Consider the following 25,246-nt stretch of genomic DNA (forward strand, 5'->3'; position numbering starts at 1 on the left):
ATCAGTTGATCAATTTCTGTTGTGTGAGAAAACCCTGTTAACGCTGTCAAAGCCACCAGTGTTGGAACTGAGCTGCTTGATATTTCATCAGTTTCACAATTTATTTATTACATTTATACAGCTGCCCTTCTCACATGTATCTGACCCAGGGCAGCATACACCATTAAAACAAAACAATCTAATTTGTCCATTTAAACAGTTGTTCTTTATTTCCTCCTTTACTATTTCGGATATCAAGGGATTAAAACAGTTAAAAAAATTAAAACCTATATTAACAAAAGACAGGGAAAAATGCAATCAAGCTTATAGCAACCATTTAATGGGCTCCGTGTTTCTATGGACTCCCAAGGCCCGATAACAAAACCAAGTTCCTGCCTAAGCAGAGGGTTGGACTAGAAGACCTCCAAGGTCCCTTCCAACTCTGTTATTTTAAGTCCAGAAAGCCAACAGGGTTGGAGCCAATCTCATCTTGGGCAATGATGTTCCAAAGTGGCACTGCAGAAAAGGCTCTCTTCCTGGGGTCCACTGATCAAAGCTGACGGGACCACAATATGGCCCTTCTAATGGACCTGATGGGATGGGTGGATATAGTAGGGACGAGGTGGATTAAATAAGAAGGAAGAATAATGCTAAAACATATCCCATAATTTAATTGCTTTACTTTTCTATATTATATTAGTCAGTCTCCCCTACAAAATATTATCAGTGTTTATGAGGAGAAACAAATATATATACCAAAATCTATGAATCAACATTGTTTCATTCAGGATGAGTCTTCATTTCTCAGGATGAAACTTCACAGCTGTAGAGAGAGTAAAAGAAAGGAAGCAAAATAATCATACTGATTGAAAACAAACAAAAATGTGTCTCATAGAAAATGGTTGAATAAAGTCTGGGTAAGAAAAGCATACATAAAAATCTCTCTATGCAAATAAGAAGGTGAGGGAGAGAAAGAGAGAGAGAGAGACAGATGGGCAACTAATGTAGAGCTTGCATGCATATGCATTGTAGGTAGAAAAAAGATAATGTCAAGGAATCAGGCAGCTCTAATCAATCTTTTTTTAAAAAAGGATATCTTTTTGGATTTATGCTAATCCTTGGTGCTCATGAAAATCCACAGGGTGCATGGGGGGGGGGAGTAAAACCAAACAGAGAAGGAATATATTCTTTAAAAAGTCGAGTAGTTCTTTTATTTGGATGCTAGTTATAAAGAAAACAACAGGGCACACAGGACAATCATATAATTGTGACTCTACAGTTAATGCACTAGCAGAGCAAAGCTGAGTAACCTATCCAGTTGGGAACTGATTGACCTCACATTAATGGGTCAATTGTTTAGATGCCTTCAGCTGAGAAGGCATCTTGGTCAGACAGAACATAAAATAATGAAATAAATTAGGCATACGTGTGTGTGTTTATTTCTTCTAAAATAAAAATGGATCCAATAAATTATACACAGCCAAAAGTTGATAATAGTAGGTAATCCTCAATTTACGAGTTCAGTGGCTGTTCAAAATGACTGATGATGAAGAGACTTATGACCTGTGACCAAAGTTATGGCCATTGCAGTGCCCATATAAGTGTAAGTGCAATTTGTGTGCTTGGCAACCCAGTCACATTGACAATCGGTTGCCAAGCACCACACAATCATATGATCACCATTTCCAATCTTCTTTGTGGCTTCAAATGGGGAAGGCAGCAAGGAAAGTCTCAGGTTGCTGTCCCCTGCTGAGAGGACTTCCTCTACTCTCTGGGGGTCTGACTGAAAGATTTGTGCCAAAATCCAAGCAGGATTGTCAGCCACAGAGCAGTGAAACCAGGGTTGGGTTTAAAATTTTTTACTACCGGTTCTGTGGGCGTGGCTTATTTTGTGGGTGTGGCTTGATGGTCATGTGACAATTATTTAGGATTAGCAAAGGTACTGGTCTACCAGGCTTTTAACTGCTTGCAGAGCTGTACCGATCTACCCATTTATTTTTTGCAGGCACCGATCTACTCTTGTATTTTTGCAGGCACTGATCTACTCATGTATTCTTGCAGGCACTGATCTACTCATGTATTCTTGCAGGCACTGGTCTACTCATTTGTTTTCTTTTAACACTGATCAGCTGTAGGGCGGCCCTTTGAAGCCAGAGTTTAAGGCAAGAGTTTAAACAGTTTTTTTCCCTCTAGCCATCAGCTGGGACTCAGGAGGCAGCAATAGATTGGGGGTGGGGCCAAATAAAAAGTAAGAATAACGCAGGGGGGTGGGGGGGCAGGGGGATGGGGGGCGGTGGGGCAGAACCAGTTCAGTGATGTCATATCGTCACCGCTACCGGCTCGGGAGAACCAGGCTGAACCGGGAGGAACCCACCACTGAGTGAAACTTGTTTCCCCACTCTAGGCCAAAAAATTCTGCTTAAGTTTCAGCTCAGAGGATTTTCAGAGTCAGAGTGGAAGGCAATCTCTCCACTCTGGGGCTGCAGATCCTCCATGTTGAAATCCAAGCAGTTTTGCAGACCCAGAGTGGAGAGATTGATCACCTTTTCAGAAAGGTAAATACAGGTAGTCCTCGATTTATGACCATAATGGAGCCCAACATTTCTGTTGTTAAGTGAGACATTTGTTCAGTGAGTTTTGTCCCATTTTACGTCCTTTCTTACCACAGTTGTTAATTGAATCAATGCAGTTGATAAGTTTGTAACCTGGTTATTAAGTGAATCTGGTTTCCCCATTGACTTTGCTTGTCAGAAGGTCACAAAAGGTGGTCAGATAATCCTGAGACATAGCAATGGTCATAAATATGAACCAATTGCTAAGCATCTGAATTTTGATCACATGATAATGGGGATGCAGCAGAGGTTGTAATTGTGAAAAACAGTCATAAGTCACTTTTTCTGGTGTCGTCATAACTTTGAATGGTCACTGTTGTTAAGTTGAGGATTACCTGTATACAAAAGAGTAGAAGTACAAAAAGTTTAAGCTAATTGACAAATTACAAATAAATACATACCCGAGTCCTTCCTGAGTTCCAAAATAATTCAAATTCTGCAATCTCAAAATTGCAATTGTCTTAACAAAATTATACAAATTCTTCCTAAAAGCCTGAGATTTATCTTCGAGTTCTAGAAAAACAAATGTTTTAAACAAACAACCAAACAGCCCAAAAGGCCTGTGTAATTGCTTTTAATAATAATAATAAAAAAAGAATTAGTTTGATTGGTTTGGGTTTATAAGAAATTACAGACTACTTAACGTAGCAACTATAGCAACTGGTGGAGAATATTAAGGAGGAGAAAATCATCAATCATATTAAAGAAGAACAAAAAAAAAATCCCTCTCACACAGGAGAATTTACACAGCTTCTGCCAGACATAATATTTCACTTGGGTCAAGTGTGAAATTTACCATCATAGGATGTGGAAATTACCATCAGTTTAGATAAAGGTGAGCTAGACAAATTCATGATATAAAAGGCTTTGATAGCCATTAGTATTAATGATTGCCTATTATTTCCTATATTAAAGTTGTTGTTTTAACCTTTTAGTCGTGTTCAATTCTTGGAGGCAAATGCTCTCCATGCCACTCTGTCAAGTACAGCTTCTTTCAATTGATGGATGTTCAACTTTGTAATTAAAGTTAGAATACTGGAAATACTCCATGCTGGTAATGGTGGAAGGACGATGTAATCTTTTTGACTCTAGTTGCTTCCTAAAAGCAGCTAATTAACTCTATTCATTCTGGAATGCTGAACTGAACAGACCTTTGATAGGACCCAGAAGATTTTTTTTCTTAGGTTTTCTGACATCGTATTTATCATTTTGAAACCGTATCTTATACAGGATTCCAAAAGATGCTGGATTGTGCTTTTAAAAAAAAAACACAAGTTTTGAATTTCACAGTCAAAAATGTGGACCTCCCTTTATTAAAAACTATGGATGAAACCCACATTGTTTATAAATTTGCATTTTACTTGCCAGGAAAAAAGCAATTCCTCTTAGCCATCTGAATGCTAAATAAATTTTCCCCTTTTCCAGGGGGAGCAGAAGGAGTAAGAGGCAATGAGATGTGTGACTGTTTTAATTGGCATCTGTAGGACACAAGATTCAGCATTGTCAAAGGACATTTTGTAATTCTGCATATGGTGTTGAATCAGCTCAATCTATTCAAGTGTATCAAGTTTAATTAGTCTGATTCCTCAGTTCTGAGAACATCCAGCACTGTCAGACCATACACCATCATTCGTATAAGTGACGGTGGTTGTGATGCAATCTTTCTTTTGCATTATGCCACTGCTTTTTTTGTGTTTTGTTCCTTGTGAAACTGCAATGTAGCATCCACAGCCTTTCTTTCTCTTATGTGTTTTGCTGCTAAGAAAGTCACTATCTTATAAGGACGATTGAAGTAACTTTAATTACCTTCCAGTTCATTACCTCAACTACAAATTCAGCAGAGCAAATGCCTCATACCCTATTAGGACACCTGTATTAAGATCAAAAAGGAGAAGTCAAGTATGTTAAGAAAGTTCCCTATTCTAACAGAAAATCTGTCTCTCTGAGCTTTTTGTCCTCAGGATTGGGGGAGGGGGAGGGGAAGAGAATATGGAAAGAAGTACAGGTAGTCTTTGCATTACACTCAGTAATTGGGACCAGTAGTGGGTTGCCCCCGGTTCGCACCGGTTCTATAGAACCAGTAGTAAAACCGGCGGGAGGCTCCGCTCACCGACCCCAAAGTCATCGCGAGCGCGCACATGCGGCCCCGCTGCGACCCAGTAGTAAAGGTAAGTAGAACCCACCCCTGATTGGGACCAATGATAAACATTGTTAATTAAGAGCCGTGGTGGCGCCGTGGTTAGAATGCAGTACTGCAGGCTACTTCTGCTGACTGCCGACTGCCTGCAATTTGGCAGTTCAAATCTCACCAGGCTCAAGGTTGACTCAGCCTTTCATCCTTCCGAGGTGGGTAAAATGAGGACCCAGATTGTTGAGGGCAATATGCTGACTCTGTAAACTGCTTAGAGAGGGCTGTAAAAGCACTATGAAGCAGTATATAAGTCTAAATGCTATTGCCAAATGCAGTGGTGGGTTGCTACCGGTTCACCCTGGATCGGGCAAACCGGTAGCGGCAGCGGGAGGCTCTGTCCACCCACTCGGACGTCTCTGCGCATGCACAGAAGCGTTGCGTGCGTGCACAAGTGCGAGCGTGCCCACAAGCAAACCGGTAGCAGCCAAAATTGAAACCCACTACTGGCCAAATGCTATTGTAAAACACAATATCATGTGAGCATGTTAACTTTGCAGCGGCTGTTCCCGTGAATCCTGTCTAGTCTTTAAGCATGATGTCATGTGATCACCATTGGTGACCTCCTGCCAACTTCCTCATTGACTTTATTTATCAGACGCCAGCGATGAAGGTCACATATTACCACAGGTTACTGCTGCTGTTGTAAGTGTAAGCCAGTTGCCAAGCACCCAAACCACAATCATGTAACTGCAGGGACCCTTCTATGACTGCAGCTACAAGGCCATTTTAAAGTCATTTGTAAATACCAAATGACTTAAATGACTGCAACAAATGACTGCAACTACAAGGCCATTTTTAAGTCTCCTTATTCAGCATCGTCGTAACTTCAAACAGTCACTGAATGAATGGTCATTAAGTGAGGACTCTGTGCTCTATTCTTCTTGTAAGATGCAAGCTGAAAGAGAGAGAACATAGCAGAATCAGTCCTCCAGTCAAGGGCGAGGAGAAGAGAGCAGAGAGAAAGAGAGGAGCAAAGATAGATTTGTTTGTTTTCTTTACTCTTACTCTCCTAGTAATCAATAGGATACTAGTGAAAAAAGTTGATGCATCTGGAGTTGCATCTCTATATGTAGGCTCCCTATTTGAGTGGGTGGATTATGGTGCTGTGGAATCAGAGTCCTTGGCATGTAATCTCGGTGCTTCAGCTTTTCTTCTTTCTCATGTTTTATTTATTTTATTTTATTTTATTTTATTTTATTTTATTTTATTTTATTTTATTTTATTTTATTTTATTTTATTTTATTTTATTTTATTTTATTAGCCATATTTCTATGCCGACCACTCTCCGAGGACTCTGGGCGGCTTACACCAAAGACAGTATACTAAATAGCATATTGCCCTCATTTTACCCACCTCGGAAGGATGGAAGGCTGAGTCAACCTTGAGCCTGGTGAGATTTGCTCTGCTGATCTGCTGAACTAGCAGAAGCTGAAGTAGCTGCAGTACTGCACTCTAACCACTGCGCCACCTGAGCTCATTTTTTCCCATTTATCCCCCCCAAAGGTATTTATTGTGATTGTGAACAAAATATCGGCAAGCATAACAATTAGAACAGACTCACAAAGAATTCCAGAATGTCCAAATTTCCCAAGCATTAAGGGTTCCTTGATACATCTTTCTATCGTAATATTTGGATGCCTATATTTTGCCAGAGTGAAAATAGCCTTCCTATTAGGGTTTCATATTGCACATTAATGAATGCTGTATTTCTACATCTGCATAGCAGTGACAGAAGCTGCTATTGAGAATTCTGTTTTACCAAGAGGATTTATGAAGTCAGCTCAGGAAGATTTACGTAAAACGTAAAACTAGTTTATATTATTATGTAAAAGTAAAAAGTTGATGTTTGATGTTATTATCTTATTCTACTACACCAAAGGGAGTCAGACGTCAATGCCTTTTCTTTCTTCCCCCCCCCTTGCCTCACACTTTTCCCTTCCCTTTTCCCTCCCCTATTTTCTTTTGTACTTTTGTGTTATATATCATAAACTAATTTTAAAAAAAGGAAGATTTACGTTAAAGCAATTTTCCTCAAGGGGCTCTGATTTAACTATTATTTACAAGATTTACAGTTACTTCTCATATCAGCGTTATCATACACATATAGGATTCGTGTTGTATTATTTACTTGCCAAAATGAGTGTCAATCTTTACGAAGTTCCTCCACCTTTGTACATTTATACAGGAAAATAGTGTTTCTACTCAAAATTCAAAAGATGAAAAAGTAGATAAAGGCAAGCTTCCGGGATGGTGTAAAAGAATGTAAAACAGAACTGCAGTGAAGGTGTTTAAGACACCTCTGTACATGCTCACAATCAGGGGTGGGTTCTAAATTTTTTTACTACCAGTTTTGTGGGCATGGCTTATTTTGTGGGTGTGGCTTGGAGGTGGGTGTGGTTAGCTAGTCAGAGTCATTTCTGGAAGGTCCTCACACTTATGACCAGTCCTCGCACTTACGACCTGACTCATTTGTTTGCTTTTAACACTGATCATCTGTAGGACAGCCCTTTGAAGCCCCGCGGCAAGCGTTTAAACAGTTTTTTCCCCTCTAGTCATCAGCTGGGACTCAGGAGGCAGCAATAGATTGGGGGTGGGACCAAATAAAAGGTAAGAATAACGTGGGGGGGATGGGAGGGCGGGGGGAGAACCGGTTCGGTGATGTCCTATAATCACCGCTACCGGCTCGGCCGAACCGGACCGAACTGGGAGGAACCCACCACTGCTCACAATCACTGTGGAGTTCAGGAGAGGAAAAGGGAAAAAGTGATGAAAATTGAAACTACCACTCAGATGTTAAGGGCAAAAGCTTTTTTTAGAACATCTACATTGGGAATGTTTCTGTTCCAGTTCTTTCTACTTAAATGGAAAGTGGGGAGGTGGGGAAACTCAGACAAAATGAACTAAAACAGGCATTGGTGACTAAAAGGTGTCATTGTTCAGATCCCTTGTGAAATTGGCATAAGGAAGTGTGCGCATTTGCACATTGAAAGATGTAGCTGTGAGCAGTCCATTATGGGTGTAAAAAGAGACAACATAACGATAATTCCCTAAAACTGCCATTGGCAACGAACGACACCTGCTAAGGCCAGAATGTTTATGAGACCAAAGTAAAATAAACTTTGAAAAAATAAATATTCTTTTAAAAACAGGATTGACAATTTTATATTTATCTAAAAACCTGTGGGAGTTTAGGTTAAAATATTGTGTTTGCATAAAATAAAAGGAGTGGGAGTGCTTAAATTTCAGAGGCTTTTGCCATTTTACGGTTTTGTTTTGTTTTAATGTTTTGACATAGCTTTTGATCAACCATTTCCACTGTGTTGCTCCCCCATTGGAGCTCCAAGCTAACTGGTAGAGCCAGATCCTTAGGCTCTTATGAAAAGATAGGCTTGAGGGGGGCCAGTGGTAAGATTCAATTTTTTTTACTACCGATTCTGTGGGAGTGGCTTTGGTGGGCTTGGCTTAGTGGGTGTGGCAGGGGAAGGATAGTGCAAAATCTCCATTCCCACCCCACTCCAGGGGACGGATACTGCAAAATCTCCATTCCCACCCCCCTCCAGAGGAAGGATACTGTAAAATCTCCATTCCCACCCCACTCCAGGGGAAGGATACTGTAGAATCTCCATTCCCACCCCACTCCAGGGGAAGGATACTGTAAAATCTCCATTCCCTCTCCACTCCACTAACCTGCTTTCCATTCTCCTGTGCAGGGCAACAGAAGAAGACCCAGCCAATCAGCTGGGACTCGATCAGCTGGGACTTGGGAGGCAGTGAATAGATGGGGGTGGGGCCAGTCAGAGGTGGTATTTGCCGGTTCTCTGAACAACTCAAAATTTAAGCTACCGGTTCACCAGAACCGGTCAGAACTGGCTGAATACCACCTCAGGCACAAAACACCTAACAGGCATGTTGTGTGGGCCCAACCTCACATTGGGGGAGGCAAGATGTTACAGGGGGCTGGTGCAACAGCAGAGAAGGCCCTCCTCCTGGACCCTGCGAGCTGGAATAATTGGGCCAATGGGGCCCACACAACATGCCTGTTAGGTGTTTTGTGCCAGCCATGGCAGTCTCTAAAGGCCACTAGATGGGGGCAAAGAGGCACCTTTGATCCCACTGGTGGGTCAAGGGGCTCCAGCCCCTGCAGCCCCATTGGGGAAAGTTAATGGCCCTCCGGCCCCCTCACACACCTTGTAAGGGAGGGGCCAGGGACCCCTATAAGAACCCCTGCACAGGGGCTGCTCCCCGCTTTCCCTGCTCTTGTTCTACTCTCCTATGGGACTGACCCATGGGCTCAATCCAGGCATGGATGCCTCCATGCCTGGGAACTTATTTTACTCTACTTTTACTTCTGAATAAAGACTTAATTTGATTGCATCCTTGCGTGCTGACCTTTTCTTGGAAGCGCCCTCAACGAACCATCGTTCTTCGTGAGATCCCTCACAATGCCTCTCTGCAGGCATGGGTGGGGTGGGCCAATCTCAGTGGGGTGAGATGGTCCCCCAAGTAGCCTAGACCCATGTCATGAAGGTCTTTAAATAAAAGTGATTACTAACACCTTGAATTGCACCCAGAAGCAAACTGGCAGCCCAAATGCAGTTTGCATTGGGCCCAAGAACTGCCCATGCCATCTCGTTCTCCTGGGTATGTCGATGCCTGTATGAGTATGTATGTAACTCCTATCTTTGCACAACTTCTGTGGCAGACATTTACTGCAATAAAAGAAATTATGAGAATGGCATCTGGAAAAGACTTCAGCTGATTGTAAAGCATTACCTCCACTCAGATGAATCATTTTGTCACACGAATGATATCCTTAACCATATTTTCTACAAAATAAATAGTAAAGCAGGCCTTATATCTGATTAAATGTGGTTAGGTTCAGATTGCAGTGGAATTAAGGAGTGCCGTATATTAGCTGAAGAATGGGCCATAGCAATCTAGGGAAGAAGATTGGAAATATTGCTTTGTAGTGTAGATCAATCATCTTATGCTCTATATGTTTTTACTACTGGTTCTGTGAGCGTGGCTTGGTGGGCGTGGCTTGGTGGGCATGGCAGGGGAAAGATACTGCAAAATCCCCATTCCCTCCCCACTCTAGGGGAAGGATACTGCAAAATCCCCATTCCCTCCCCACTCCTGGGGAAAGGATACTGCAAAATCCCCATTCCCACCCCACTCTGGGGCCAGCCAGAGGTGGTATTTGCAGGTTCTCCGAACTGCTTAAAATTTCCGCTACCTGTCAGAACCTGCTGGATTTCACCCCTGCTCTATACTCAAAATATATTTCTCAGTAACTGCCAGTGGATTTTTGAAATGTAAGCCAATGAATAATAATTTACCAATTTATAGGGAAATCTGCTAGTTGGCCAATTCAACCAGATCCTCCGGAAGGAAGGATTTTGTCCCTGCAGAATGAGAAAAATTCAGTTGTTCTTTTGTACGGCAATTTATGTAAGAAGTCCAGATTAAGACTAATCATATCTTTCTACTAAGATATATTTTTGGAAGGCCCACTGAAACTTTGTTATCGTTATAAAGATATGCTAATAGTTTACCTTAGTAAAAAGGTAGTGAAAGTAAATTATTTTTATTCTTCCTAGTGGGAGCTAGGAAGATTTCCCTCTTGGCTCCTTGGTGTCTCCAAATTCTTATTATGTATTAATTTCTTACATTAGCTTTTATGGTTTGGGTTACATTAGCTTCTATTGTACTGGGACAAGGATAAAATTTTCATTTAGCCTTCATAAAATCGAAGTTTGAATTTAATTGCAAATCTAGAATTAAATGCTTCATAAAAAGGCATTAGGCTGCGGTAGTTTGGGGCAGTTTCTGCTCAATAATATGGAAAAATGTCTCCTCTTAATGGAAGATAATTTTAAGTAAATGTACAGCTTGGTCAATAAAGGGAGACTGGCAATGTATATATTTTTAATTTCAATTTCAAATATATTTATATCTTAATTTATTCCTGATTCCAAGTCTGCCACAATAAAAGTAATCTATGTAATACAATCTTCAGTCAGAAAAACAAGTTGTTTTTCTAATATTGGGTGATGCTTTTTTTCTGATGATAGACAATTTGCTCTTTGTGATTGGAATGTAGTGTACATGTTTTTATTTAGTTATTGAGTATTGAGCCCAACCATATAGTAAAAGAGAACACCAGAAGAATCTTATGATAGCATCACAATGGCAAGTTACGTATTTAGAGAGCAGTATATTCTTTGACACAATTTCCAATTTCCATTGCTTACACCCAAAACACACTGTGGCTTTGTCACAGGTTGGCTCAGGACAAGGCTATTTTAAAAAATGCCTATTAAGCTTCATTGATTTAAGAGAATAAGAACAAGGGAACATTAACTTTGCTTTGAACTACCTATTTCACAGTAGCTAGTTGTTCAGATATTTTGAGACAAAATATAATTTGATGCCATTCTTATAAGAAAAATCAGCCTCCGCCCCCCACTATCCACATTCATATGCTAAGGTAGTGATATTTTTTAAAAAGCATTTTCAAAACAATTGTTTTTCAGGATGCTATATTTTTTAAGCTTCTTTCTCTCTATAGACAGTTAGATGATAGAGATAGATAGACAGAGGATAGACAGATAGAGATAAAGATATAACATCTATATATCTATCATCAATCATCTTTATCTATCTAATTTTTGGAATTGTCTACAATTCCTATTGTTCCGTCTGCATTTCAGAAATGCATTTATAATCCTAGTTTTCGAAGGAGCACTTGATGCTCATCTTCATTATAAGAACTACCGTAGCTTTTTCTGGCTATGCTTTCTTTGCTCTCTCTCTGACCTGATTTAATTGCATAAGAGATCATCCCCTCCAAATGTTCTTTACAGATGCTTGGGAATTTGCCTGGTAATCCATTTTACTCTTTAATGTTTTATTCCATCATTCCAGTACTCAGCAATACAAAAAAAGGGGGAAATTCAAATATAGCAACACCCCCCTAATACTCTATATTAATATAACATTTAAAACCAAACATAAATAATTGCAAGCATTTCATTAGTATTTTCCTTCTTATATGGATTTTTTTTATTAAAGTTAAATTTTGGTGGATTATATTACAGAAATAAGTTAATCTTTCAGTGTATACCAAGAGTTACTTTTAAAAGCTAAGCTGTGCATTAGCTTAGGTGATAAGCTGAATACCCTTCATATGTAATTAACAGAAAGTATTCAAAATACTAGAAATACCTTGCTAAATCAGCCAAGTACTTTTTCTTATATGCCTACCATAACCTTTCTTCCTCTTTCATCTCTGCACACTTTTTAATTGGTATTTGAGATGGGTAACCACTGTTGTGCACCATATTCCAAATACACTTGAATCGTATTTGTATAAAGATTTTGGAATATTTGTATAAAGGTTTTGGAATACCAATCCTTTGGTTTTGCTCCAGCTACCTAACAATGTGGTGGTATCATTTCTGAGCACTTAGAATAAGAGTCTGGAAGTCTCCAACTTCACCTTCATTGATGGTATTTTCTGACACATAGACAGATGTGACTGCTGTACAATTCTGGCCATTGAAAAGGAATAGAATAGAATAGAATAGAATAGAATAGAATAGAATAGAATAGAATAGAATAGAATAGAATAGAATAGAATTCTTTATTGGCCAAGTGTATGGACACACAAGGAATTTGTCTTTGGTGCATATGCTCTCAGTGTATATAAAAAGACAAAATACATTCAACAAGAATCATAAGGTACAACACTTAATGATAGTCATAGGGTACAAATAAGCAATCAAATCATACTAGGAAACAATCAATATCAATATAAATCGTAAGGATACAAACAACAAACTTACAGTCATGCAGTCATAAGTGGGAGGAGATGGTGATAGGAATGATGATAAGACTAATAGTAATAGTAATGCAGACTTAGTGAATAGTTTGACAGTGTTGAGGGAATTATTTGTTTAACAGGGTGATGGAAAAAACTGTTCTTGTGTCTAGTTGTTCTGGAGTGCAGTGCTCTATAGCGTCGTTTTGAGGATAGGAGTTGAAACAATTTATGTCCAGGATGCGAGGGGTCTGTAAATATTTTCACAGCCCTCTTTTTGACTCGTGCACTATACAGGTCCTCAATGGAAGGCAGGTTGGTAGTAATTGTTGAATAACATAAAGACAAAGATTATGTATATTTAATTGTATTATTATTGTTAGCACTGTGTAAAAAATATATTGACCCAGTCAATACACTGTCCACAAAATATGTTGATTGTTAAAGGGAAATTGCAAATAAAACATATACATAAAAAAGAAAAGAAAAGGAATAACATGAGAAAAACACGCTCACCTCCTGGGCCTGTAGTATTAAAGTGTGCAGTTTGGAAATCCAGCCCCTTTTCTCTTTTGTCCAATCTCACAAGAGCATCAAAATGAATGTAAAAACTCATTTTGAATGTGCATTTAGTCATGTGTAAATCATTCAGCAGCAAAGGAATTAAAAATTTAGAGCTGTTCCCAACACAAGCAGAATCTGAGAAGAACCTCCAATAGCAAACTATATGGGACAATAAAAAAAAACACTCTGAGCAGATCCCAAGATGATTCTAATCTGTTCAAACTTGATAAAACATATGAGGACTCAAATTGTTTTGAAACAATAATGATTGCTGCAAAACACAAAACATATATTGAGGCCATACATTAGGCTGAAGCATGCATTGTTAAATTAAAAGTGTTTCTTTTAGGAAAAAGGAAGGGCATTCATAAACTGATTTTATGCTTGAGCCAGGGCATACAGATGTAGATTCTGTGTTTGAAGTGAGTGAATGTGGGTTGCAACCAGATACTTCTGATTCTCAGAGGAAGCAAAGAGGAAGGTTGCCTCCATATTCACTACAAATCCTTTTGTAGACTTAAAATGGCTGTCAGGGCTCCAAGTAACACCCCCAATGAAATCAAACTCCAAGGCTTGAAGTTCCTCAAAGCTAACTTTTATTAGAGATGTCATATTGGCACATCTGGGAAAACCCGAATCTGAAAGCTTCTGGGTTTTCCTCACCCAAAAGAAAGTTCAAGACCTTGCCCACTTCTTCCACATATCCACCAAGCTCCAATCAGTTCTTTTCTGAACAGAAGACATCCTTCAATGTGTTCTTTGCACAGCTGCCGGACACCATGGCCTTGAACTTCTCTTAGAGAAGTTTGTTATGGCTATCTCTACTTCACTCATGCAATCCCCCCTCCCAACTTCCCACGGTATGATTGTGGCAGGCCTGGATCCTCAAGGCACACAGGTAATATGGCTTCCAGGCATGACAATGGCCTTTTGGACCGCTTTTGACAGATACATTTGGATTAGAGCTGTCAAACTCACAGACCGCAGGCTGGATGTATTATGCGCTGGCCACACCCATGCCCAGTTTAGCAAAGGGGGGAGGAAGTCACAATATGTCATGTGATGCCGCCGTGATGATGCACGTTTGACACCCCTGATTTGGATGGTTCAAAAACTTTCACCTTAACTCATTATCCATCTCCGTACTTAGACAAAATTGCTGGTTCCACCTGACACTGTGAGACTCCTGTCTATTCTCCAAATAGAATATGGAATAAACTTGGCTAGCTGCAACTCATCTGTAATACTAACCACTGATGAACATATTTAAAAGCTCTACTAGCAACACCATTCTTGATCATTTATTTTGTTACATTATTTTTAAAAAAGTTAATTTATGTCTACTCTTTTATTTCATGCTCTGAAATCAACTTCAGTCTCTATACAAACATGCCACTCTTTCATTTCTCAGCTATTAAATGTTGGAAAGCAAACTATTTATTAGATTTGCTCTAGTAACCTTTATTACAGCTCTAATAACCTCTGAATTCTTCCCCACCCCCTTTTTGGTAAAGCAAGCATTACTTTTGCAAAATGCATGCTGGTATTTCTTTCTCAAGGATTGTTCTGATAATTTTTCTTTAATAATATTTTCTACCAACTTATCCAAGGTAGACATAAAGTTAAGAGGTTTGAAATAAACTGGGCCATATTTTAATTTCTTTTTATACAAGAAGGACATTTCAATGACTACTTTTCAATATGTTGATTGCAATGTCTTTAACAATAACCCTACTGAATTCTTTGTTTTCACAATCCTTTTATTTTTATTTTATTTTTTTGTGCTACTTTTTTTTCTGATAGGAAAAATCTCCCATTTTCTGGAAGAAGTGTTCTGTGCTTCATATTTTGTTTTAAAAAGCAGCATAGTTTTTATTTCTAACAATTTCTCCTTTGATGCTCTTCATTTTTAATGTAAAAATACATGACCTTTAATCATAGCAATGCTTCTCTAATATTGTTCAACCATCTGCTAAAAATATAAAATCAATAATTGGGAATGTTTTGATGAATGAATTCAAAGTTTATGAGCAAGAGAAATATAATTGCAATAAGCAGATTTTTTTCCCCAGCAACATAAGTCTCAACGTAAGTTACAGATAAATGTCAATCTTAGTATGTATGTTTTCAATGCTTTATTCTGCTTGAAATACAAATAGTATGAATAGATTTGTTTGATGGTCTCTTTGGTGAATGAAGAAATATGGAGAGTACACTTAACCAAAGGATCATTTGTTAAGCCCAACTCATATTGGTGACACAAAGGTGCAGGTAATTCTTGATTTATGACCACAATTGAGTCCAAAACTGGTGACGCTAAATGAGTCAAGTGCGTTTTGCCCCATTTTACAATCTTTCTTGTCACAGTTAAGTAAAATCCTACACTTAGGCAAGAAAAACCAAAAGTACACATATTGACTGGGTGAAACCAGGCTTAATAGCAGTAACTGTGAGAGGGATCTTGAAGTCTTAGTGGACAACCAGCTAAATATGAGCCAGCAGTGTGCAGCAGCAGCCAAAAAACCCCAATGCAATCCTAAATTGCATTAACAGAAGGATACAATCAAGATCAAGTGAGGTACTAATACCACTCTACAAAGCCCTAGTAAGACCACACCTAGAATACTGTGTCGTTTTGTTCACCACACTATGAAAAAGATGTTGAGACCCTAGAAAAAGTGCAGAGAAGAGCAACCAGGATGATTAGGGGACTGGAGACTAAAATATATGAAGAACGGTTACAGGAACTGGGCATAGCTAGTCTAGTGAAGAGAAGGACAAGGGGAGACATGATAGCAGTGTTCCAATATTTGAGAGGCTGCCACAGATAGGAGGGGGTCAAGCTGTTTTCTAAAGCACCTGTAGGCCAGACAAGGAATAATGGATGGAAACTGAACAAGGAGAGATTTAACCTGGAAATAAGGAGAAATTTTCTGACAGTGAGAACAATCAACCAATGGAACAGCTTGCCTTCAGAAGTTGTGGGAGCTTCATCACTTGAGGCTTTCAAGAAGAGATTGGACTGCCATTTGTCAGAAATGGTGTAGGGTCTCCTGCTTGGGCGTGGGGTTGGACTAGATGACCTACAAGGTCCTTCCCAACTCTTAATCTGTAAAAGTAAAGTTGTTAAGTGAATCCCTGCAGTTGTTAAGTTAGTAACATGGTTTTTAAGGGACTCTGCCTTATCCATTGGCTTTGCTTGTCGCAAAAGGTGAACACATGACCCTTGGACATAGCAATGGTCATAAATATGAACCAGTTGCCAAGCATCTGAAGTTTGATCATGTAACCATGGAGATCCTGTAACTGTCATCAATGTGAACAACTGTTATAAGTCACATTTTTCAATGCTGTTGTAATTTCAAACATTCAGTAAATGGAAGTTTGTAAATCAAGGACTGGCTGTAATGTCCTTGGATTTCAGTGCATTCTTTCTGGTAGAATACAGAGATTAATAAAACATGAATAATTTTCATTAGAAATCAATCGTATTTCTGTGTCTCCTGATGTTGTTCAAAGCATCCAATGAACCGTAGATAGTTGCTTATTTGGGGTAAAGAGAGTACAGGAAGCCCTCGATTTACGACCACAATTGAGTCCAAAAGTTTTATTGCTAAGTGAAATATTTGTTAAGTGAATTTTGCCCCATTTTATGACCTTGTTAAGTGAATCACTGCAGTTGTTAAGTTAGTAACACAGTTGTTAAATGAATCCGGATTCCCTATTGATTTTGTTTGTAAAAAGGGATACCATCACCCCGGGACACTGCAACCGACATAAATATGAGTCAGTTGCCAAGCATTCAAATTTTGATCACGTGACTATGGGGATGCTGCAATGGTCGTAAGTGTGAAAAACTGTCATAAGTCATTTTTTTCAGTGTCGTTCCAAGTTTTAACAGTCATTAACGAACTGCTGTAAGTCAAGGACTAGCTGTATAAATAGGCTGCCTAGATTTCTCACAAGTCAAGTGGAAAAACAAGCTGCTGAAATAATCTACCTTTTTGTTTTTTAATAGCAGGCACGCACACATTTTTTACATTTTATCATCATAGAAATAATAAGATGCTGAGGAGATTTATCAGCTGAACCAAGACTAGATACCACAATATTCCTCTGTTATGGTTGGAAAGGACTCACACAGCTACCTCTCCAGAAAGAGATTTATGTAGCTAATGACACAGACTGTGAAAATGCCTTCTTTCCTTTTATTCGGGGAGAGTAAGTATTCTTTTCTGGCAGGCCCAAACGCAATTTGTTATTCTAAAGCCATGTTTAAGCTGTCAGAGCTTCATGAAAATGCTTCATTGGACCAAGAAAAACTAAGAGGCATCGGAATTGGGACAATTGCCTTGCCAGTAGAATTAGCTGAGCTGAAAGTGCCTTGCATCTTTGAATAAGCATGCCATGCTACAACTGCTCTGCAACTTAGAAGAAAAGAGTTACAGCAAGATGATGGGCAGGTGTTTTTGTTTGATGACATGTTCGGTGAAGCAGAGTGAATCAGAATCAATAGCACATTATGGGGGAACACTGCTTAAAATTGGTGTCTGTCTGATAAACAAATAGTGGGTTTATATATTTACAGGTAATTTGTGTTTACTGCATATATAGTGACAATTTTTCTTAAGGGCAAAATTCCTCCAACATACTCAATTCTTTTTCCAAGAGGTCTAATTTCTGAACAAATTGCATATGGAAGTTAATTCTCTGGAAGTCTCTCTTAATTTAATTTGGTTCGAATGCTTCAGTGATATTCTGTTCTCTGGATTTGTACTTTCATTTTCTTTGAGTTATCTGCATTAGTTCTTAGGAAAGAAATAAAAGCTGGGTGTGGGAAGGAATAACAGACTAATACAATAACAGAGTTGGAAAAGACCTTGGAAGTCTTCTAGTCCAATCCCCTTCTCAAGCAGGAGACTTTATATCATTCTGGACAAAAGGGCTGTCCAATCACTTCTTTAAAATCTCCCATGTTGGAGCACCCAGAACTTCTGGAGGCACACCATTCCACTGATTAATTGTTCTCACTGTCAGGAAATTTCGCCTTAGTTCTAGGTTGGAACTCTGTTTGATAATCTTCCATCTGATATGTCTTGTCCTTGTCCTCAGGTGTTTTGGAGAATAGGTTGTCCCCCTCCTCTCTGTGACAGCCTCTCAAATATTGGAAGATGCTAGAAGAACTGCAGAAAAAACAATTGCTACCAACCTGCCTTCCATTGAGGACCTGTATACTGCACGAGTCAAAAAGAGGGCTGTGAAAATATTTACAGACCCCTCACATCCTGGACATAAACTGTTTCAACTCCTACCCTCAAAACGATGCTATAGAGTACTGCCCACAAGAACAGTTTTTTCCCGAATGCCATCACTCTGCTAAACAAACAATTCCCTCAACACTGTCAAACTATTTACTAAGTCTGCACTACTATTACTATTAGTCTTCTCATCGTTCCCACCACCAATCTCCTCTCACTTATGACTGTATGACTGTAATTTTATTACTTGTATCCTTACGATTTATATTGATATTGTTTCCTGATTGCTTATTTCTACCCGATGACTATCATTAAGTGTTGTACCTTATGATTCTTGACGAACGTATCTTTTCTTTTATGACAGCATATGCACCAAGACAAATTCCTTGTGTGTCCAATGACAGTTGGCCAATAAAAAATTCTATTCTATTCTATCATGTCACCCCTAGTCCTTCTCTTTGTTAGACTAGACATATCCATTTCCTGCAACCATTCATTATATGCAGTGGTGGGATTCAAATAATTTAACAACCGGTTCTCTACCCTAATGAACGGCTGGGTGGGCGTGGCCATGGTGGTGTGAGAGGCAGCACTCGACCTCCTGCACTCCCCTGGGAGCAAAAACAGGCTGCGGGGGGAATGCGCTGCCCCCGCACCCACCCCATTTTGGGCCTAGTAGGCCTCCCTGCACTTACCTGGGAGCCAAAATGGGGTGCGTGGGGACTCCCGGAAAGGGCGGGGTGGGGCGGGGCCAGCCAGCAATTTAACTACCAGTTCACCCGAACCGGCCTGAACCGGCTGAATCCCACCACTGATTATATGTTAGCCTCCAGCCTTCTAATCATCTTTGTTGCACTTCTCTGTACCCTTTCCAGAATCTTAACATCTCTTTTATATCGCAGTAACCAAAACTGGATACAGTATTCCAGGCATGGTCTTATCAGAGCAGTACAAAGTGGCACCAACATTTGATATGATTTTGATAGTATCCCTCTGTTGATGCAAGCTAGGACCTCACTGGGTTTTTTTGGCAACTGCTGCACACTGCTGGTTCATATTTAAGTGGTTGTCCACTAGGACTTGTAGATGCCTCTCACAGTTATTGCTGTTGAGCCTGGTACCACCTATTCTACACCTATGCATTTGGTTTTTGTTGCCTGAGTGTAAAACCTTACTTTTCTCACCACTGAATTGCATTTTGTTGGAGCATTTGTAAAATAAAAATCAGCTTACTACATTTCACACATGAGCTCATATTCACACAAAGTATCATAAAATTAAGAATTATTCCATGTTTCCTTTCTCAGCGAAATGCAGTATATTTTGCTTGGGAGGCCAAATCTTCTTGCTTTGTCTTCTCATTCTATGGAATGACTCATTTAACATTTCAGCATACTGTTTTGTAAAACTGGATCTGTTTTCCTTATGTTTTTGCACCTAATGTTGGAAGTGAGATTTAGTCTGTACAAGGCATGAATTTGTGACCATTCAAATAGATATATATAAGCTATTCAGACAATACAGGGTATATTACTTCTGTCTAGAGCAGTGTTGGCAAACCTTTTTGGCACCGAGTGCTGAAATGGGAGCGCACACATGCGCGGGGGGGAACGCCAGAAACCAGAAGAGCATTCACTAGTGTGCATGCGTGGGAGTGCTGAAAATCGGCAGAGCAGTTCCCCAGCATGCATGTGTGCAGTGAGAAGCGGAGCTTCCGGTTTCTAGCATGCGCATGCATGCTGGTCACATGGTCTTGTGGTTTCTGGCATGCGTGCACGTGTGAAGACCAGCTGGCCGGTGCCCATGCGCATGCTAGAAACTGGAACCTCAGCTTCCTGGTGCACACATACGCACCAGAGAGCTGCTCTTCCAGCTTCGGGCACTCCCATGCACGTGAAGACTAGCTGGCCAGCATGCATGTGTGCGCTGGAACCCGGAAGAGCAATGGTGGTAGCTGGCATGCACGGAGAGATGGCTCTGTGTGCCACTTCTGGCACACATGCCATAGATTCACCATCACAGGTCTAGAATGTCTGTACCAAACATTTTTACCTGTGCACCCTGGAGTGGGTGGAGGGAGGTCTTAATTAGGGCTTATTTTGGGGGTAGGGCTTATATTGGACTCACAGGTAAAAATCAAGCTAGGACTTACTTTCGGGGTAGGCCGTAATTTCGGGGAAACATGGTAATTAATTGCTCCGGCCCAAAGCAATGCCTTCCTACTAATTCTGGATCCCTAAACCTGCTCTTTTGAAATTCTGACTGCATCTGCTGCCAAGGACAAAACAAATCCAGTTGCAATGCTAATCTGGTAGCAAAGGGGAGAAGGTCCTCTCAGGTTCCTCTGTTAATATGCCTTTGCTAATAGCTTCCAAAATCAATCTTCCTTTGTACTGTCTCATTAAGAAAATACACCTCGCTTGCCAAATGCAACAAATACCTGTGAAGCCATGGACTTTGAGTGTGGCTGGGAAGAGCTAGAAGCATATTTATTTATTTATTTCTCAGAAATAAGAGATGAGGGTTGTTTGAAAATAGCACTATAGCAATAGCACTTATATATTGCTTCATAGTGCTTTACAGCCCTCTCTAAGTGGATAACAGAGTCAGCATATTGCCCCCGACAATCTGGGCCCTCATTTTACCGATCACAGAAGGATAGAAGGCTGAGTTTGCCTCGAGTCAGTCAGGATCGAACTGCTGGCAGTTGGCAGAATTAGTCTGCAATACTGCATTCTAACCATTGCTTCACCACGGCTCTTAATTCACAGAGCGCTGAAAGCTTTTAAGATGCTGGTCAGATTATATATTGAGCAATTAACAAATTTAAAACAAAGAGAGCAAGGACTAATTGACAAGTATTCTTTGCCCTCAAGCAATGATTGGCTCTGGCTGAGCAATGAAAGAGTGAAGCTTTCATCACATGGCTGCCATTGCCATCTTGCCTTTCTGGACCTCCATCCCACACATATCCTTGCTCTCTTAATACTGATAGAGGCCCTCCCCTTTGGCATTTTTCTTTTAAAAATACTTTTAAGTAAAAATGGTTACATATATTAGAATTTGACATGCTGAAACTTCCTGAGGTCCCATCATTACAGGTACTCCTTGACTTCCAACAATTCATTTAGTGACCATTCAAAGTTATAACATCACAGAAAAATGACTTCCAACAGGGGGGCATGGGAGGGTGGGGGAGAGCACGGGGGGACCAGAACCGGTTCGGTGACATCATACCGTCACCGCTACCGGCTCAGGAGAACCGGGCCAAACCGGGAGGAACCCACCACTGGCTGTAGGCATTTGTAGAATTAAAAGAAAGGTATCACTGCAGCTGCTTCATTGTTGGCAAGAACTGTATGCACTTTGCTTGGTAAAACTTAGAGACATCTCCACAAGAGATCAAAACATTCAAGAAGGCATAATATTTGCTGTATGAGTGAAGCCAGACCTGTTTACATCTTCTGGTAAATTAAAATGTTGTAATTGGCCACAGTAACTATGGCAGTTCACTTGTGACTCAGCCATCTTTCATGGCAGGTTCTTTTTTTAAAAAAATATCTTTTTCACATTAGCATTGTTCCAGATTAGTCGTGGTTACCAGGCAGTACATGGTATGGCTGGAAAGAAAGAAGAGCTAAACAAAGAACCAATCTTCCAATTTTTATTGAGATATGATAGAATCCTTCTGAGTTGTCCCAAGGCTGAAGCTCTGAAGCTGAAGAAGCTTCTTGGATAGGAAGCGAAACGTCTTCAAAAAACTCCAGAAAGTCCAGTTGCCTCTTGAAAAAGCACCTTTGGGACAACCATGACCTGGATGTCTGAGAATCTCCATAGAAAGTCCTTCAGGCTAGATTTTTAAAGCCCATGAATCTTGTTATTCATGAACTTACTTAGAATTGCAAAGTCATGTATTGGAAATGCACAGAGTGGTGTAGTGGCCTAGAGTTGGAGCTCTCACCTCACAATCAGGAGGCTGTGAGTTCAATCCTAGGTAGAGGCAGATATTTCTCTCTCTGGGCACTATGAAAATATATCTACTGAACAAAGCTCTGCGTTGGCGACAGGAAGGGCATCCAGCCAGTAAACACTCAGCTCCATTCAGTTGACCAGACTCCACCCCACAAGGGATTATGGAAGAATTAAAAGAAGATGATGATGTATTGGAAATGCCCAGAAAGATCCATCTCGCACACCATATTACCTCCTCTACAACTCTGTATGTTACAGAGGTGGGTTTCAGCAGGTTCTGACCAGTTCTGGAGAACCGGTAGTAGAAATTTTGAGTAGTTCAGAGAACCGGTAGTAAACATTCTGACTGGCCCTACCCCCATCTATTCTCTGCCTCCCAAGTCCCAGCTGATCGGGAGGGAATTGGGGTTTTACAGTATCCTTCCCCTGCCACACCCACCAAGCCACACCCACCAAGCCATGCCACACCCACCAAGCCACACCCACCAAGCCATGCCACACCCACCAAGCCACACCCACAGAACCGGTAGTAAAAAAATTTGAAACCCACCACTGCTATGTTTGTATACCTCTTCTGTACTTGCCCATTCATCTTCCATTTACATAAATGAGTGAATGTAAAAACCATTTGCACATCATACATTTTCAAGTTGTACCTTGGAATATTTAAACTTAGAACAGTGTCATCTGAAGACTATAGTAGAATATCCAATGTAATTTCAAAACCAACAAAATCCTATTCCAATCTAAAACAGCCAACTGAATTTAAATTACAATTTTCTGTGTGATGCGCTATGACAGATCTAGTTTAGAATTAGCAGACATCCATTGGAGAGCCCTCTCTCTCATTTTCTCTTGCTCACTCTTCCTGCCAGACATGGCTTCTGGCATCTATTCATCAGTATAAGCAGATGACACTAACTTTCTTCGACTTCATGATTCATGCTGTCTTTACAAAGTCTCTGCTGTCTGATACCCATTAATCCCTACTCAGACATTTTAGCATGAACATTTCACTGACTTGCAAAATTGAGCAAAATTCCAATTCCGAGCCTTGGCTTGCTTTAGCATATTTGTTAAGTAATGAGCCACAGGCCTAATCATTAACCATAGTTTGCAAACCATAATGGCTGGGTTCACACAATTACTCTTGTAAGCGCCCCAGAGTTGTGTTTCATAAAATGGGTGGCCATATAAATCTAAAAATTAAATAAGGTAAGCTAAAACCAAGTCTAAGTGGAATGACTTGTCTCCAGAAGTTGTGGGTGCTCCAATACTGGAGGTTTTTAAGAAGAGATTGGACAGCCATTTGTCTGAAATGATATATGTTTGAGCATGGGGTTGGACTAGAAGACCTCCAAGGTCCCTTCTAACTCTGTTATTCTGTTATTCTGAGCCCCTCTCTTTAGGTTTGTTGTTTATGGGATAAATCATCTGAAAGCAGTTTGATTGTGAAGGAAACATTTGAAACAGAAGTTACTTTTCAATAGTATACTGAATGACGTACACAGGACTGTTACAGTCCTTAAAAGTCCATAATATATAATACTTAATACCGTAATACATAATACCTTAAAATAATACTTGCTGTTATTAATTCATTGCCCTTCATCTAGGGAATGGCAATGGTATTTATAATTCAGTACTTGTCATATTCTAAAAATCAAAACAAGCAACAGATGAAATCTAAAAGCAATTAAGCAGAGAAACTGGAGGATAACATTTGGGGATTATATATTAGGGCAGATGGGTTCACCCTCCCCTTTTGATACCATATGTATAGCCAGAGTAGGGTAATAACATGTATTCTGGGCAGTCGTTTGGGAATATTTGGACTATCTACGTGTTGTGGTCATCCTTATAAAATGCAAAAGAAGCTTTCTTAATAGCTGGGGGAGTTTCAAAATGTATTTACTAGAAGGCAAACTAATTAATTTACCTCTGGCAAATCAGGCTCACTTCCAAAGAAAGAACTGAGATGTAGTTGTAGCTGCACAAAGAAATGTAGGAAAGAAATTGATCAGGATTCTATCTAATTTAACCATCGCTGTATAAAAAACACTTCAGAAACAGAACAGACAAGACCAAATTATTTTTGGGGTGGAGGAAATAGGGAGAGAAACCAGGAAAAGAACGAGTTTGAAATTGGGACAGATCAAGCTGGAGGCTGCTGAGGAAAAAATCCAGAAAATTGGGAGTGGGAGTCCTACTATACTTTTCTGGCTTTTGCTCAATGAGCAATTGACTGATGTGCTCTGAAATGTCTTTGCACAGATCCATCTGACATGCCAGTGCTTTACTGGATTGGGAGTCATATCTTGGATTACTACAGCACACTTCACATGGGCCACCCTTGAAGACCACAGAAGCTAGAGCTGATGTTGAATGCATGAACAGTTATGGATATATCCCATTTCACCCAGTTAGTTATCAGTTAGTTTCTGGGTGCCACTGAAGGTGTTGTCATTAAAAGCCCTTCATTGTCTAAGTAGGACCTGGATACTTACTGAATCATCTTCTCTAGTTGTTTCTGGCCATCTGGTAACGACTGGCTGGCTGTCTCACTCCATGTCCCATCAGTAAAACTGTATCATTTGGAGAACAGCAATCTCTGTGGCTGTTTGTCCTTTAGAATAGCATTCCTCCTGAAGTCCATGAGCCTCAATCTAGCTCTGCTTCCACAAAGCCTTAAAGACTTTATTATTTCAAGAGGCCCTGGGATAGAGTGGGTTGTAATGCTTGTCCCTTCTTTTGGTCAACAGAAAGAGAACAACACAGAAAGAGAAAAACAAACTGAAAATCACATACATGATTAGGCTATTTTTTTAAAGAAAAATAAATGAATACA

The sequence above is a fragment of the Pantherophis guttatus genome, chromosome 1 (assembly GCF_059756535.1).
Source record: "Pantherophis guttatus breed Tessera chromosome 1, ASM5975653v1, whole genome shotgun sequence".
In the NCBI taxonomy this organism is placed as follows: Eukaryota; Metazoa; Chordata; class Lepidosauria; order Squamata; family Colubridae; genus Pantherophis; species Pantherophis guttatus.